Source organism: Camellia sinensis, chromosome 1, assembly GCF_055761805.1.
Source record: "Camellia sinensis isolate YWXY chromosome 1, ASM5576180v1, whole genome shotgun sequence".
In the NCBI taxonomy this organism is placed as follows: Eukaryota; Viridiplantae; Streptophyta; class Magnoliopsida; order Ericales; family Theaceae; genus Camellia; species Camellia sinensis.
Window position 1 is genome coordinate 234,979,459 of NC_138961.1, and position 19,181 is coordinate 234,998,639.

The 19,181-nt window shown below is 36.5% G+C and overlaps 1 long non-coding RNA gene across 1 annotated transcript; it reads left to right on the forward strand.

Moving 5' to 3' along the window:
* The first annotated feature begins 7,471 nt into the window (after positions 1 to 7,471).
* Positions 7,472 to 7,860, forward strand: LOC145790695 (uncharacterized). Its single transcript, XR_014329645.1, has 2 exons — positions 7,472 to 7,551; positions 7,638 to 7,860. It is a non-coding gene; the product is annotated as an uncharacterized LOC145790695 (long non-coding RNA).
* Positions 7,861 to 19,181: the final 11,321 nt, after the last annotated feature.

Here is a 19,181-nt window from a genome sequence, read left to right on the forward strand (position 1 = left end):
TGTTACGACAAGAGCATCGTTGTGCGGCGTCTGGATACGCTCTAAATCCCTTGAGGTGAAACTGATCACGTCTTTCTCCTCTGTCTTCCCTCTTTTGATGGCAGGCTGTACTGACAAAACTTCCCTCATGTGCTCTGCCTTCTTGATCATGCCCCGGAGTTCGCAGACACGCTCCGGTTCCACGATGCCGTGGATGACATTAATGACTCCTTGTGGTGGTGCATCTCGGTCGTCCTGTCCCCTGGGATCAACCGGAGCCTGATTTGGTTTCACTCCGCCATCAATGTAAAGGTCCAGATGCCCGGCCGCAACCAATTCTTCCAAATGTTGTCGCAAAGGCAAACAATCCTCAGTCCGGTGGCCCCTCTCCCGGTGAAACGTACAACGATACCGCGGGTTGTACCCCTTTTGTCCATCGCCCAACTTAGCAGGAAACCGGACATACTCCTCGTCTCGGATTTCGCTAAGTATGCGATAGATTGGAATCTTAAAGACCGTGGTTATGCCAGTCCTTGCCTTCATTCTCCTGTTTGCGTCCTCAACGTCGTCACGGGGGTAGTCATCCCGGTCATTCCGACGTCCTCTACCCCGGTTTTTTCGATTTGAACCTCGGTCTGATTCCTCTGCCCGGTCATTTGAGCGGCCGGACTCCTGCCCAACTGCGTGCACCTTGCCTGCTGTCTTCTTGTCTGTTCCGACCGGAGTGGCCTTCACGGTGGAAGCCGACGCATCATCCTCTACTCGGATGTGCTCGTTGATGCGCTGCATGAGTTGGCCCATGGAAGTCGGTTGGTGCATGGTAAGCGAGTCCCGCAGTCTATGTCCGACCGGGAGACCGCGCTTGTACTGCGTGATAGCAAGGTTGACCGGGCAGTCTAAGATCTCGTTGAAGGTTTCCCAATACCTTGAATTGTACGCCTTCAGTGTGTCGCACGGTTCCATCTTGACACTCAGCAAGTGATCAACTTCCTTTGGTGTTTTTGTGTTGGTTTTGAAGCGCGTAACAAACGCCTCGGCCAACTGATGCCACCTTTGTATACTCCCTTCCGGCAACCTCTCGAACCACTTTAAGCCCAGCTCGCCTAAACTTGACGGGAAGATTAGGCACATAAGTCCGTCATTGCGCCGATGTCCGGCCATAACCTGTCGGAAGTGGCTCACATGCATGTACGGATCGGTCTTCCCGTCGTAAAGTGTGAACTTAGGCTGATGGAAGCCCGCTGGAAGCGGCGTTGTTTCTATTTCCAGGGAGAAAGGAGTGGCATTCAACCTTGCCAAGTCTGTATCTTCGAATATCGGCACCGCCTGGCGGGGTGGAGGCATTCCGACCTCCTCGCTGGCATGAACCCCGTAGGAGAGCCGCTGGAAAGCAGGTATTCTCTGAGCTTCGCGCCGGCGAGCCCGCTCCCTTAATACTGCCCGTAAGTCCTCTGACTGAGCTGAATAAGAATACCTCGACGTCGTCGCCGGACGTGAGGGTTTGTAGGTGCTGTCTTGCGCGCTGGACTTTTCTGCACGCACGTCTGAATCACCAACCTGGTAACTTCTGGTGATAGATATGGACTGAGTATGTCGTTGGCTCTGTCCGCCTGAACGGCGGGGTAGGGTGCGCTCACTGTGGTCCCCCACTCCAGCTACACCTTTCCCTTTGACATGCCGTTTAAGGTCCTCCATCTCCGCCGCCATCCGCCTGATGACAGCGTCTTGGTCCCTTAACTTGCTTTCCAGTCGCCTGGCGTGTGAGTCTCTCCGCCGGTGACCGTCTGGACTCCGTGAATGCCCATGACTCCTTCCGCGCTTATCCCGCGCGTCTCCTGACTGTCCTCCAGTGGGCGTCCCCAACTCAGCCATTGGATGGACGACAGGTGGTCCCTCTCTCCTTCGGGTATACTCCGGGGTGGCTCCATCGATGGCGGACAACGGGAACTCGTCGTTGTTCGCCATGGACGGCGATCAGATGAACCTGGAAGACAAGGTTTTGTCTGTCAAGCTTCCCACAGACGGCGCCAATTGTACGGGGAGCAAATATTCCGGCGTGCCCGTATTCCTTTCTTCCGAGCTCCGTCGATATCCGATCACCTGCGAGCAAATAATGGTGAGCTACCCGGCGGTGTGTGGCCGGAAACACCCTCCGACGGTCAAATTAGCACACACCTTAGGGGGAATAGAGAGAAGGGAGAGAGTGTTTGAGTGTAAGAAATTCCTTACAGAGTGTTCGTGTGTTCCGCATGGGGGGCGCAGACAGGCTTATATACCTTCTGCGCCCCATACCCACTCCCTGTCATCTCCTGACACGTGGCTCTGCTATCCCATCTGTCAGCTTAAACCATGCCGTTCATCACCTGCTCTCAACTGCCTGCCAGCATAGCTGGAGCTCGGCAGCCGAGCTGCCCTACCTCGGTCATACCATGCTTCATACCTTAAGCGCCCGACCGGATAACCGAATGAAGGACTGGGCTAGGCGGCATCTCGGCAAAGCTTAGCCCGGGATCCTCCTTTGGTCGGTCTTCTCGCCGGTCAGTCAACTACCTCGGCTGACCGCGCCTTTCCGAGCGCCGGCCTCTCGGTCTGTCTGATCTCGACAATCCTCAGACCGAGCATCCTGGTCTGACCGGTCACTTCCTGGCCGAGCACCTTCTGCACGGTTCGGGGCAGCACATAGTCCAAACTCTGCCCGGCCCAAGTTCTGGTAGCCCATCTCCGGGTGAACAGTCGATCATCTCGGCCCACTGCTCTGCTGGGCCCCAAACCTGTTCGGTTTATACCTCGGCCCAACGCCGGAGTATAAATCACCCTCTCATATATATATACTTATTTGTGAGACTTAAATTAAAATATTTATTAAAAACTATATTTATTTTATTATTGATGAATATTAACGTTCCAAATTCAAATAATAAATAAAAAGCTCTAAATAATTTAATATCCATTGGAGATATAAAAAAAATTAATTAATAACTCGTATTTATTGGATTAAGTAGGTGGGCTTGGGATTTGAACTTTTTTTAAGATCGAATTTGAAATGACTAGATTAGGCTGGATGTTAAGTCGAGCTGGATTTAAGTTAACACATATTCTCTTACTATATAGTTTAAGCCTGACATCACTCGAGATTTATCTACTCCTACTTTGAATTTATTTTAATGATTTACATTTTTTATTTTATTTTATAAAACTGGTCAAATATATTATTTAAATAAAAAATTAAATTAAATAAATATCCATAATTACATAATCGAATCATAATAATTGATGATAGGTTCAGTTGTCGTCCATCACCTACCAAGACTGAACACGGTGGAGAGAAGCTTAACAATCGCCACAAGAAACCGTGCATAATAAAAAAATTAAATAATATAAAAAATATATATCTATATAATAACGGAGAAGTATTTTTGAAAATGTATAAAATGTATGAGAGACACATTTCCTTTGAATGGCTCAGATCAATTCTAATATCTATCCATGGCTCAGATCAATTCTTCAGATGATGTTCCCGCCCAACACTCTACCGTTTGTTTCTCCACTCTTCTCCCTCAGTATCTAACCTCTGTCTTCCTCAGTATCTAACCTCTATGTCCCCATCTACCCTCTCTGTCTACCTACATTCCCTCTCTATTTCTCTGTCTACCCTCTCTATCTCTTCCTCTCCGTTCTTCTTCTTGATTTTTTTTTTAAATCTCAACTTTTGCCTTTATCAGAGCTTACACTGTTGTTCAAATCAGAGCCTTCATTAGAGTCTTCATCAGAGCTTACACCGTTGTTCAAATCAGAGCCTTCATCAGAGCTTATACTATTCTCACTCTGGCACTCCGGCACTTTGGCACCATTGTTCACTCCAGCACTTTGGCACTGGGTTAGTTTTTTTTTGCTTTGGTAATTGGAGAAGAAGAATAAAATTGACTTAATCATCAATCTGTTTTTTATTAGTCATCAATCCAAATGGAGCCTTCATCAGTGCTTCTACGTTTTTTTATTAGTCATTAATCTGTTTTTTATTAGTTTGAATTCAGAATTTGGAGCTGATTTTTATTAGTCATCAATCTGTAGTGTTGATTGGTTAGGGCGATTTTTTGAATAAATCATCCTCCTCAATTAACTGGTTTTTCCCTTTTTCTGCTCAATCATCCCTTTTTCTGCAATTAGTAGACCTGATTGAACAAAAAGGGCAAGCCTAATGATGTTCAGAGTATTGGTGTAGACCTGATTGAACAATTAGTAGACCTAATTGAACAAAAAAGGCAAGCTTAAGTTTAAAATAAAGGAACCAGAGTATTGGTGTATAGCTTAAGACTTGGTGTATAGTCCTTGGATAATGAAACATGAGTACTCTGGAATTCTGAATAATGAAACATGAGAAAAAGTATGGGTTTGTTTCCTAAGGATTAAGGACTTTCTGTTTCCTTGGATATATGGGTTTGTTATATTAAAAATACCATCCCAGCTAATCAATATCCTTAATGATATTTTGAATTCTGAATTTCTGTTTCCTTGGACTTTCTGTTTGCTTGAATTCTGAATTTTGAATATTTTGTTTAAATTATTTGGATTTGTTGGTGATAGTTGCAGATGAGTTGCTGTGCTATTGTAATTTTTTGTTGGGTTTGTGTTCAAGCCTAATTATTTGGATTTTTCTTTTGTATTTGCTTGCTTGAATTGGTTTCTCTGATTTCTCTAGATTTCTCTGAAATTTTCTACTTATCTCAAAGTATTCATATCTAATAAACATATTAAATATTTGGTTATTGGATACTCCACAACAACTGTCCACCTAGAAAATGCAATGCATGCAGACTGTTTTACTTTTCTCGCATAGCCCTAGCTTTCCTTTATTTGTCATCCTTTTAAATTCTAATGCAGATAATGGCAGGGCAATGCAATCCTAGATGAATAAAGTGATTGTCGATATCTCAAAAAATTTGTGCAGTGTCAAGGCATGCCATTACGATACCAAGTATGTGTCAGCGTGGAAAATTATTTCAGGGTTGTGGGAGTAGGGGTGAGAGGTGGACTTGACTAATATGAACATGTATTGACTGACTAATATATCCTTAGACATCTAAGAGCTGTAATTGATGATCCATGCATCTATAGGTCCTCAAAATTGGTTTCATGAGAAGTTTGTGGAACCTTTTTCCTTTAGAAACTAAAACCATAATATTAAACAGCACAATATTCTCTTATAATGTATTCATATCATTATGGAATTGTTAAAGGATATTCATATTAAAGTATATTCAAGTATATACAAAAGAGAACTAAATTTTAATATTAAAGAAATATCATTATGAAATTGTTAAAGTATATTCATATTAAAGTATTTTCTGGACATATCTAATTTAATATTTTAATGATACGTTGACTCAAGAGAATACTGACTCAAGTTGAAGACATAAACATAAACTGATATGGAATTGTTAAACTAAATATAAAATTGTTGATGGGTTTAACATTAAACTGTGCTGTCTAGAGAATACTGTGAAGTCTTGAAGCATATCTAATTTAAAGTATTCATATCATTAAAATATTATTAATTTTAATGCATTTAATATGGGATCGGGTTGGCACCATATAATAATGCATTAATCTGATGACTAATAAAAAACGTAGAAGCACTGATTAAGGCTCCATTTGGATTATTTACATAACTTCTCTCTCAAACTTATCATATCTAATAAACATATTAAAATAAACGTAGTTGAGATACAACACAGTTATTTATTTGTTGTTTGTGTTGTATACAACTTTGACGGGCTAAGGATATTTGAGTGACTTTTTAAAGATGACTTCACTATTTAATCATTCAAAATAGTTTGGCTGGTTCTATATTAAAATAACCATATTATCAATGATTTCTTAATGGTGGTTATCAAAATATAATTATCACTTGGCTAGTTTTGTTTTTGAATTTGTAATTCTGAATTTTGAATGTGTTCTTTAAATTATTTGGATTTGTTGGTGCATGTTAATGGTAATAGTTGCAAGTCTTATACTATTCATAGTCATCCCTTGCGTTGCTTTTGCATGTTTTTCTAAGAACAGTGGCCCAAAATTTGCACAATTTTCATTTCTATGTTTAAATCGATACTCAATTATATTTTGTTCTCATTATTAGTTATTAGGTAAGCTGTTTGAGTAGGTGATAGTTGATAGATATATACACCCTGAGGAGAGTCAAAACTAAAGAGTAGTTGCAAAAGAAGGAAGAGAGACCAAATTAAAGAGTAGTTGTAAAAGAAGGAGGAGAGTCAAAATTCAAGTTGACTCTATTTTTTATTAGTTGGCTCTGTGCTCATGGTGTATAGTTATCAGGTAAGCTGTTTGAGTGAGGTAAAGAAGGAAATGAGGATTGGTATAGTTATCAGGTAAGCTGTTTTAGATTGGTAGGATTGGTTGATAGAAAGGAGGAGAGACAAAAATTGGTAAAACATAATTATTTGGTTAACCATAATTATTTTCATTAGATATATTAGTATAATAGCTGTTTGAGTGAGGTTATACATATTTGTATTTCATCAAAAAAGATTAAAAGTATTATTATTGGAAGGAAAAACATAATAGATAAAACTGGTTGGTGTTCATTGGTTTGGTGTTCAAAAAAAAAAAAAAAAAAAAGGTTATACACATTGTGTTTACTGTCAACTGTCATGGTTGATAAGGTTGGTTTCAAAATTATTTGGCTATTATACACAGGAAAAACATGACAGATAAAATGCATTTTCTTTCCAAAATTTTCACTGAATCAAGGATGAATAAAAAATTTCACCAAATCTCCAATAAAAATACTTTTAATCTTTTTTGATAAAATTTTAAAATAGAGTATGGATATGAGATGGTTTTCTTTCATAAAAAATGGTATGGATAGGAGATGGTTTTTAGGATAAATTATACACAGGAAAAACATATTTGGCTATTAGATATATTTGTATAATAGCTGTTTGAGTGAGGTTATACACATTTGTATATTTGGCTATTAGAAGGAAAAACATAATAGATAAAGCTGGTTTGGTGTTCAAAAAAAAAAAAAAAGGTTATATACATTGTGTTTACTGTCAACTGTCATGGTTGATAAGGTTGGTCTCAAAATTATTTGGCTATTATACACGGGAAAAACATAATAGATAAAAAGCATTATTCTTTCCAAAATTTTCACTAAATCAAGGATGAACAAAAAATTTCACCAAATCTCCAATAATAATACTTTTAATCTTTTTTGATAAAATTTTAAAATAGAGTATGGATAGGAGATGGTTTTCTTTCACAAAGATAGTTTATCCTTTGATCGTATAAGTATTCTCCTCCCTAAAAATACTTTAGATTCTACTACAAATATTGTTTATCCTAAAGTGTTGTTGTAGTATTCTATGTAGATTAAATCACGTTTTATTAGAAGGTAACCATATAGATTTATTTCTACTAATTATATAACTTTTTATAAAATTTCAATTTAATAATAATTTCAAATATGGACTTTTGTAGCATTGGATCGAAAAATCTATAGAGCTTAAAAGGAGAAATACGACCAGCTTGCTTCGATGGGGATGTAATAAGGTAATTTCAATCTAAAAGTATTTTGATATGTATATTTTCAACAAATGAACTAATCTATATTTTTTTTTGTTTCCGTAAATTACCAGATTGTTGTGCATTTTCCTTATTGGGGATACATACAAGTTGATACAAAGACTTATTGAAAAGTAATGAGGAGGAAGTTTGAGAAAACACATATTTGAAGACATGTTATTGACACATCTTTTGTAAAGCACACATATTTTGAAAAGTTTTAACGTACTTTTTGTAAAGTTTTAACCCACTCTTTTGGTGTATGACAATATAATTTTAATTTCTGTTTTTTGTTCAGTATTTACACTTTTTTTTACTGCCTCTTATATTTTGATTTGCAATATTGGTGTACATTATAAATCTTATATGTTTGTTTCTTAATTTACATTAAGATTAGGAGGAGTTATTATTTTATTTGAGTTTTATAGAGCGTGTAATACAAGTAAAATTGTTATAAGTTCATTAAGAAGAAAAATATTTCAATATATTTTTTCAGTATCTTTATCAAAAAATGACACAAACTTCACAAATTATTTATAACTGCATTTTAATCTTAAAATTATTTGCGCCGTGCCTTTATAAATTATAACTGCATTTTAATCTTAAAATTATTTATACCGTGTCTTAGGCAGAGGCATACGCTAGTGTATATATATATATATATAAAGAACAATGCAAGCTTGATAATCCATAATGAAAATAAAATAGAGGAAGAGGATTTTCTTTAGTCAAAAATTTAGACTAGAAGGAATTGTTTGGACCTATTGGACTTACTATGACTCTATTTCGATGATTCAAATCATTTATTTATTTTTGTTAACACTTCGTGTATTTCATTTATAAAAAAAATTAGGTTGATCCAATAAATATAATTTGTTCAATTTATTATTTTTGTTATCAAACAAATATATGATTCATTTTTTTAAAAACACAATTGCCATACTTTTTTTAGTGAATTAAAAAATATATGATTCATTTTTTAAAAACACAATTATCGTACTTTTTTAGTGAAAAAACACAGTAAATTGAATAAGTTACAGTTATCGAATCGACTTAATTTTTTTTTGGATGAAATAAATGAATTGTCCAATAAAATAAATGATTTAAATTATTGAAATGAGACCTGTAATAAACCCCACAAGCCCGAACAACTTCCTCTAGTCCAGATCTTGGACTGGAAGCAACCTTCCGCCTAAAATAAACAACACAAAATAGGTATAATCATTTTTGTTTTTGACAGTGATTAATTCTCTAGTTATGAGAATAAAAATATACAAAAATAACCAATTGAATTATGTCAATTATTTTACATAAATCAAAAGTAATTAAAAAAAATGTGCTATCAAACGCATCTTATGCTTTTATTTTTAATAATTCTATGAGTACCATTAGATCATATTTTGAGAATATCCAATAAGCACACTTAAAAACTAAATAATTAAATAAAACATGAGAAGAGATAAGTAGTTGCAAAACCGAGTGCTGTAATACATTCAACCTATAATTAACATTAAAATATCTCAACTAATACTTACATCACTCAAATTTGACCATGAATTTCTTCTATATATCAATCATGCAAGACTAGAAAAGATAAAATGAAAGTTATTGAGATGTGGATGCGGCAAGATTATAAAAGACAAAATTAAGAATGAGTATGTTCGAAAATAGGTAAGAATAACACCGATAGAAGATAAATTGAGAGAGAATAAAATAAGATAGTTTTGTCATATACAACGCAGACTAACAAAAATAGTAGTGAAAATATATGATATAGTGACGGTAGAAGAAAGTATTAAAAAAAAGCAACAGATCTAAGTTGACAAGAACTAATGTAATAAATAGAAATATGATTTTTTTTTTTTTATAAAAATTTAATAGAGTCAAGTAAAGAATAATTCAGGTAACTCAACTTATTTTACGAGAGTTAAGCCATGGTTTGGTTGGTTGGTACGAATCACGCAGCAACTAAAAACGGTAATGTGGTAAATCAGTGGGCTGCAGATCCGCTGTATCATAATGCTATCCCAATTGTCTGTCCCTTTATTCTTGTGATGACACGTATATATCAATCAAAACCAATTATTACTATGTTAATGGTCCCCATCTCTGTTCACATTTACATGAGTCATAATTCGCTTACGGCGATTTATTGACAACTTTGACTAATCTTCATTCATGGTCTCCATGACTACTCTACGGAAACGGAACAACATGGATGAAAGTAGAATATTCATACGAGAAGAAACAGAAGAGAGAAGAGATTGTGTTCAATTGATGTCATTACAATACAAAGCTATGGGTATATATATAGGACTATGAGGAGTGCTGTATAAGGGAAAGAATAAAAAAAGGAAAGAATAAGGTAGGGAGAGAATAAGGCAAGATTTGAACATACCTAATAAGGAGGAGCCTATAATCTAAATATGGAATACAAAGAATATATATAAAGAATGTTGTATAAGGGCAAGAATAAGAAAATGAAAGAATAAGGTAGGGAGAGAATAAGACAAGATTTGAACATACCTAATAGGGAGGAGCCTATAATCTAAATATGGAATACACAGAATAATATATATATATATATATATATATATATTAACATCCTCCCTCAAACTCAAGGTGGCAAGGTAGAGATCAACTTGAGTTTGGAAACCAAATCTTGGAAATGTCCAGGTAGAAGGGTCTTGGTGAAGATGTCAGCAATCTGATCAACAGTAGAAGTAGGAAGAAGATAAATAGTGCCTTGAGTAACATGTTGGCGAATAAAATGACAATCAATCTCAATATGTTTGGTTCGATCATGGAAAACATCATTATGTGCAATTTATACAGCACTACGATTGTCACAATATAAGGGAATGATAATAGAAGAAGGAACACCCATATCTGAAAGTAACCAACGAAGCCAAAGGAGCTCTTGAGCGGTATCAGCAAGAGCACAATATTCAGATTTGGTGCTGGAGCGCGAGACCAAGGTTTGTTTCTTGCTACGCCAACATATAAGAGAATCACCCAAGAAGAAACAGAATCTCATGGTAGAGCGACGATCAGTTAGATCACCAGCCTAATCAGCATTGGAATAGGCGTATAATAAAAGTGCAGAACTAGAAGAGTAGTGAAGACGATGAAATAAAGTGCCTTTAACATAGCGAAGAATGCGGAGCACAACAGCATAATGTGTAGATCGAGAAGCTGACAAAAATTGGCTAACAAAGTGAACAACATGTGCAATGTCAGGTCGAGTAACAGTGAGATAAACAAGACTACCTACTAATTGTTGATACAAGGTGGCATTGGGAAGAGGTGTGCCGTCCATGGGTGTGAGGTGTACATTAGGCTCGAGAGGATTAGAGATGGTTTTACTGTCAGTGAGGCTAGCCTTTCCTAGAAGATCAGAAGCATATTTGGCTCGAGAGAGATAATAGCCATCGGAGCTAGAAAAGATCTCAAGGCCCAAGAAATATGTGAGAGTACCCAAATCCTTCATCTCAAAGTGTTCACTAAGAGACTTTTTGAGTGCAGAAATTCCGTGAACATCATCACCAATTTATTTTGAATTTTGAAACCAAAATTAAAAATAAATAAATAAATTACAAAATTTTTTAGCCCAAAAAGATAAGTATTGGATCGAACAAGCATAACTCAACCTCACACCACACACCTGCGCCCATTCTCAGGTCCAGCCCAGCCCGCCTGATCGACCGACCGACCGGACAGACGGCGACGACGTCGCGCACGTGTGGTTTTTGTTTGGGGTCCAATAGATCTAGCCCACTTTACCCATAACCTCACCCTTTCACAAACTTGGGTACCCCTTGGGGCTCATTCCAAGTATCCTAAGGTAAGGTATATAAACCTATTCAAAACCTTAAGCCTTTCTAATGTGGGACAAGCACATTTCACCAATGAGTAGGAAACCCACCTAAAGCCATTCCACAAACCTGAAAACATGCGTTGAATTCTCATTCATCTGGAAATAGTTTTGAGCAACCAAATACACGGTTTTATTTACAACGCGACATTAAACATGAACCCAATAAAAAACGTTAAAAATAACGCTTGGGTCCCACCTTAAGTAATGCTCAAAGTTAGTAAACAATAAGGATTTTCTAAAACCATTTTCTAACAATCCCCCACATGAATGGAATTCACGATAAGAGACATGCAACAAGATGCAAACAAAGAAAGAGTACATTAAGAAGATACATCACATCGAGATAGATAGCTTTTGGTTTTGAATCTCCTCTAGTGAAAGACTATCGGACTTACTGGCTAACTAGTGGACTAGATAGACTACACATAGTGATCTGTAGATATAGTTTGGTTCTTACGGTTGTGTTCATTTTGGCCCTGAACAACACCTGGTACTACGTGAATGCTCTAGAGAATTTAGCCTTCTCAATCTCACAGAACCAGCTCAGTTCAAATTCATATTTGTGATTTCTTATTAAGAGTATCCTGCTATACCCCACTTGGATGTCCAAGCTATAAAAATCATTAAAAGTAAAGCTTATCCTACTAACACTGCAGGTATCACTCTTCATATCATAGAAATAGGTAGGAGTAAACTTCTTTAGTGATACGTGAAGTCATTTATAATTCAATTGTCCCTTTGAACTTAGATCTTGGGATCTCCAGTCAACTAGGTTAGGTTGCCAAAATGGCAACTTTTAAGTAATAGGCTTTAATTTCATTCCCCTCGATAAATGGTACACTTGCTCTCTAGCTAGCCCTTTGGTCAATGGATCCGCAATATTCTCCTTTGACTTTATATATTCTATGGAAATTATTCCATGTAAGAGCAAATGCCTAACGGTATTATGTCTTCGAGGAATGTGTCGAGACTTACCGTTATATATATAATTCTATATCCGTCCTATTGCTGCTTCATTATCACAGTGAATTAGGAATGGCAACGGGGCGGGGTGGGGCCGGGGATCACCCTCCTCGTCCCCGATCCTCGATGGCAGAACTTCCCCCCGTTCCCGTTCCTGTCCCCGTCTCCGTCCCCGTCCCCATCCTCGACGGGGAACCCACTACCGCCCTCACTCCCGCTCCCTAACGGGGATCAGGTTTCCCCGACCCTGAAAATCCCCGGCCAAAAAAACAACATCAACATCTCAACAACATCAAGAACATCAACAAAAAAAAAAAAAAAAAAAAAAAAAACAAAATCTGTCTAATGGACGACAGAACAATCTGTTCAACACACCCACACAACAACAATCATCAACAACAACATATATATATATATAACAATCATCAAAAAAAAATTAATCATAGATATATATATATATATATATACAGATATATATATACACACAACAATCATCAAAAAAAAAATTTAGATTTGAGGGAGGGCTTGCGGACGGAGGGAGGGCTTCATGAATCACGATCTGATGAAGGGCTTCTCGGACGGAGGGCTTCTTCTTCTTCAGATCTGTTCAGACGGAGGGTTCACGATCTGACGGAGGGCTTCAAGATCTGACGGTGACGGACGGAGGGCTTCATGGACGGAGGGATCTGACGGACGGAACGCTTCACGGACGGAGGGAAAGGGAGAGGGAGAGGGAGAGAGGGAGAGGAGAGAGAGAGAGATAAGACTGAGATTTGAGTCAGTGAGTGACGGAGAGAGAGATGAGGGCCACGGTGAGAGAGAGAGACACACAGAGGAAGTGAAATGGGAAAATAGGTGTGGTTTATATATATATATATATATATGAGGGGTAAAAGAGTATTTTCACTTTGGGGATAATTCGGGGACGGGGCCGGGGCCAGGGACGGGCCGGGGCTTGAACACTGATCACCGTCCCCGGCCCGAAACTGGTCGGGGATTTAATTTCGAATACCATCCCGTCCCCACGGGGGTATTTTTCAGAGAAAAATCATCCTAATCGGGGTCGAGGGATCGGGTCCCCGTCGGGCCGGGTTCAAATTGCCATCCCTACAGTGAATACATATAGCTGGCATAGGTTTATGACACATTGGAATGTCTTCTAAGAAATTATGAAGTCATTCTACTTCTTCTATTATTTTATCTAATGCGATAAACTCAGATTTCATTGTCGACCTTGCTATGTATGTCTGCTTGGAGGATTTCCAAGAGACTACAACACCTCTTAGGGTAAAGACGTATCCACTAGTAGATTTTGAGCTTTTAGTATCTAATATCCAATTTGCATCGTTGTACCCCTCGAGTACTGCTGGATATTTGGTATAATGTAAGCCATAGATCTGGATATGTCTTAGATACCTAAGTACCCTAATTATCGCTTTCCAATGATCGGACCTTGGATTACTTGCATACCTACTCAATTTGCTTACAACATAGGCTATATCTGGCCTAGTGCAATTCATTAAGTACATCAAATTTCTGATTATCCGAGAGTACTCTAATTGTGATATGCCTGCACCCGTACTTTTTAACAAATGAAAACTAATGTCAATAGGTGTTTTACCAGGACGGTCGTTATGCTTTCCAAATTTCTCCAGAATTTTCTCAATATAGTGAGACTGAGATAAAACATATATTTCAGATGTTTTAGTAATTTTTATTCCTAGAATTGCATCTACTACTCCAAAATCTTTCATGTCAAACTTTTTGTTTAACATTGTCTTTGTGGATTTAATCATGTCATTATTGTTTCCAATAATGAGCATGCCATCCACATAAAGACAAACCACGACATAGCCTTTGTATGTGCTTTTAACATAAACGCATTTGTCACATTCGTTTATTTTAAAACCATCTAAAAGCATAGCGTAATCAAATTTTTCATGCCATAGTTTCGGAGCTTATTTTAATCCATAAAAGGATTTGACAAGTTTACAAATCTTTTTCTCTTGGTCGGGAACTTGAAACCCTTCCAGTTGTTCCATATAGATTTCCTCATCTAACTTGCCATTTAAAAAAGCTGTTTTAACATCCATCTGATGTATTTCCAGATTATATAAAGCTGCAATCGCAATCAACATGTGAATAGATGTTATTCTTGTCACTGGTGAATAGGTGTCAAAATAATCAAGGCATTCTTTCTGTCTGTATCCCTTAACAACAAGCCTAGCCTTTATTTTTCTATTGAACCATTTGCTTTCATTTTTCTCTTGAACATCCACTTATATCCAAGAGGTTTACACCCTGGTGGAAGATCCGCCAGTTCCCAAGTATGATTTTGCAATATTGATTCAATTTCATTATTCACAGCCTCTCTCCATAATGGAGCTTCAGGACTTGACATTGTTTCCTTGAAGTTTTGAGGCTCATTTTCTAACAAGTATGTCAGAAAATTTAGACCAAATGATTTAAAGATCCTAACCCTCTTGCTACGTCTAGGTTCATCTGCATCATTATCATTGTGGTCTTCACCACTACCCATAGTAGAATCAAAAGTTCTTTTATTTGAAATTGTCTTTTCAATTTTCTTGCATGGAAAATTGTGTTAAAAAAACGACGCATTCCTTGACTCAATGATAGTGTTTACATGCATATCAGGATTTTCAGATCTATGAACTAAAAATCTATATATACTACTATTATTTGTATAACCAATGAACATACAATCAACGATTTTTGGTCCTATCTTAGTCGTTTTGGGATTAGGGATTGCCACCCTGGCCAAACACCCCCATATTTTGAGGTAATTGCAGGCAGGTCGTCAATCTTTTCATAATTCATAAAGTGTTTGATTGAGTTTCTTGTGGGGTACCTTGTTATGGATAAAATTAGCAGACAAAATTGCCTCTCCCCATAAGTTCTGATGTAACCCTGAACTAATCAACATGGCATTCATCATCTCTTTAAGAGTTCGATTCTTTCTCTCAGCAACTCCATTTGACTGAGGAGAATAGGGTGCAGTGGTTTGGTGAATAATACCATGTTCAAAACAAAATTTCTCAAATGGTGCATCATACTCACTACCTCTGTCACTCCTCACTATCTTAATAGTTTTGCCAAGTTGATTTTCAACCTCAAGTTTATGTTGCTTAAAAGCTTCTAAGGCTTCATCTTTATTTCTCAATAAGTAAACATAGCAATATCGAGTGCAATCATCAATAAAAGTAATATTACCACCTTTAGTTTGAACAAATTTTAAATTACAGATATCTGTGTGAATTAAATTTAGAAGTTCAGTATTCTTTCTACTTTATTAAATGATGTCTTAGTGAGTTTGGTCCCAACACAAATCTCACATTTATGATTAGGATCAAACCCTAAGTTTGGTAGACATTCTAAAGTAACAAATCTACGCAAAGAATTAAAATTAACATGTCCTAATCTACCATCCCATAAAAAAGAAGATTTCCTAATATAAATAGAAGATGTGTTCTTATTAATAATAGCCAAATTTGGTACAACAGTATTTACATTGAGCTGAAAAAGTGCATCACTTATATAACCTTGCCCCACATACATACTACTTTTGGAGAGTACAACCTTGTCAGATTTAAAGACTAATTTAAATCCATTCTTGATCAACAATAACCAAGAAATCAAATTTTTACGAATTTCTGGCACATGGAGTACATTGTTGAGCGTGAGTTCTTTCCATGAGTTCATTTTCAGTATGATCTTTCCTTGTCCTTGCACAGTTGAAGTGGAGGAGTTTCCCATAGAAAGTTGTTCCCCACTTTCCACCACTTTGTGGATTGTGAACATGTAACAACCAAGATTTTTAATTATTCTGTAGAATTTATACTAATATTATTTAATCACAGTTAGGAAAATATATAATTTATTATATATTATTATGTGTAATTTTGTAAAACAATATAATTATTAAAAGTTTAGGGGTCAAAATAATAATAATAATAATAATAATAATAATAATAATAATAATAATAATAATAATAATAATAATGGATGTGATAGTAAAATAAATAATTAATTTTTTGTTGGTATACGATAGAGTGTAATTTAATTAAGAATTAATTAATTTATATAGTTATATTAAAATATTGGGTCAAAATGAAATTATCTTAAATATTTATTAAAAGATAAGTATAAATCTATAAATTAATGAATGAATCTGCGGAATGATTTGGGCCTGGCCACGTGCTGGCGAGAGAATGGTTTCTCCTCCCTATTTAAGGAGAAGCGGGTTCAGTTCCGATTCGTAGCTTGAAATTCGGAGGCTCGAATTTGGCTCGACACCAAAACGACGTCGTTTTGGTGTCTTTTTTTTTTTTTTTTTTTCGCCATTTCTGAAAGTTGGGAAGAAGAAGATAATTATAATAAAAAAATGAAGAGAAGAAGAACACCAAAACGATGAACACCAAAACGAAAGATGAACACCAAAACTGGAATACCCATTCCCAAATTATATTTCTTTTAGAAGATGCCATTCCCAAAGTAAAAAAAAGAGAAGAAGAAGATCTGGAATACCCATTTTTTAAAATAAATATTCTTCTTCATTTGAGATGTTCATCTTCATTTGGGTTTAATTAAAAAATGCGAGTTCATCTTCATTTGGATATTTCTTCTTAGATGTTCCCTATTTGAGAGCAGCACAGAAAATCTGGAATACCCATTTGGGTATTTCTTCATTTTTCTTCATCAAACCCGAGTTCATCTTCATCATCAAAAACACAAAGATCTTCATCAATATCAACATCTTCATCAACAACAACACAGAGATCATCTCCAGATAAATAAATAAAAAAACAGATCGGAAGAAGATAATGAAGATCTCCAGATAAATAAATAAAAAAACAGATCGGCGATGGCAGATAAAAAAAAACAGATAAAAAAAAAAACAGAGATCTTCATTATCTTCTTCTTCAGATCATCATCTTCAGATCAACATCATCATCTTGGTTCATCTTCTTTTCTTCTCCTCCTTTCTTCCTCTTCTTTCTCTCTCTCTCTCTCTCTCTCTCTCTCTCTCTCTCTCTCTTTTCTGTCTTCTCTCTCTCTCTCTCTCTCTGTGTATTCTGATTCAAAAAGTAAGAAAAAGAAAAGAAAAGAAAAATTGAAACCCAAAACGACGTCGTTTTGGGTTTCGAGCCAAATTCGGGCCACCGAATTCGAGCTACGGATCATTTTTCGAAGCGGGTTTACCTGCGTGAGAGGAAAGAAAGAAAAGGAAAAGGAAGGAAAAAGAAAGAAAGAAAGAAGAGTGAAAGAAAGGAAAACAAAATAATGGAAGCTGAAAGGGTTTTTGGTAGTGGAAAGAAATAGTAAGGTATTAAAATTAAAGTGAGTTATATTATACCTTGAGTCACCATAATGTATTTTATGTATGTTTTGACTTACCATATTTATTTTATACAAGTTATGTTTTATAAATTATTATAAACTATTTTAATATTTCAGTTACGTGAATTATTTTCTGAACCCTATTTGCTTAAAAGGAAACCCATTGATATGTTTATTTTACTTTTAAAGAATATTTGATTTGATCTTATATACAATTATATTTTGTAAGTACCACCATGGGAGTCCCACGCCTTGGGGGACTTAAATAACCATTGACTTTTGTTTGGCTACTTTGTGGTCCTCTGTTTGTCATTGATCCATTGACCTCTGTTCTGTGCGGAGATAAGTGCTACACTATTGTGGGAGCCACCTCTATAGTCCTTACGAGCCACCTCTTGAGTCCGTACCTTTGTTCTGACTGTCACTCTTGTGACCACTGTTCTGTTCTGTTCGGTACCGTGGTTATAGTTATTTATTTACATAATTTCTGTATTTCAGTTTCTGCCACTTAAATGATTTGTTTACCAATGATTTATTTACTAAATTGAGTTATGTAAATGTTTTGGCCTAATTAACTATCCATGGTTATTTTGTGTCCCTTATACTCTTGGTATAATATTTCTCACTCTGCCAAGTGCTTATAGTTGTTTACTAATTTTCAGGAAACAATGCAATTCAGAAATAGCTTTCAGAAAGTCGTAGACGCAGGGCTGCGGAATAAACACACACAACACTTTTATGATATTTTAATATGTAAATATCGGCCTTTTTGGTCAATACATTTTGTAATAAAAATAGAAGCTCCAATGATTATTTTGGTATCTTCACTTAAATATTACTTCCGCTCGTGTTTATTAATTTGTTTAAGAATTGGCCGGAGGTAACCTCAGTTACTGGCCATCACGATGCTTAACCCTTGGGTACGGGGAATGGGTCGTGACAGAACATCTTCTTATCTGCATAGATATGGCGGGTTGTTCCAATATCCACCCACTACTCCTTAAGATTGGCATCAAATTTGCTTCAGAGACTACTACAACAAGATTGATGTCTGCTACTCCATCGGAAAGATAACAATACTTAGCTATGTTCGCTTGTGCTGGCTTTTTGCTTGAACTCCCTCCGTCCTTGTGAACGTAACAATCCTTAGCGTGATGTCCATCTTTGTTGCACATAAAACACTTGCCTTTGAACCTCTTGTTGAACCCGTTGTTGATCCTTTTATTCATCTGACTTGTGGATTCTTGTTTGGGACCATTGTCATCATACTTTCTCTTCTTGTTATTTAATTTTGACCCTTGTCTATGTTCTACAACATTTACTTTTGCTTGCATAACATGGTTTCCTGACTTCTTCTCAGAACCACAGTTGTCCTCCTCAATTCTGAGCCGCACTATCAGTTCCTCCAATTTCATCTCCT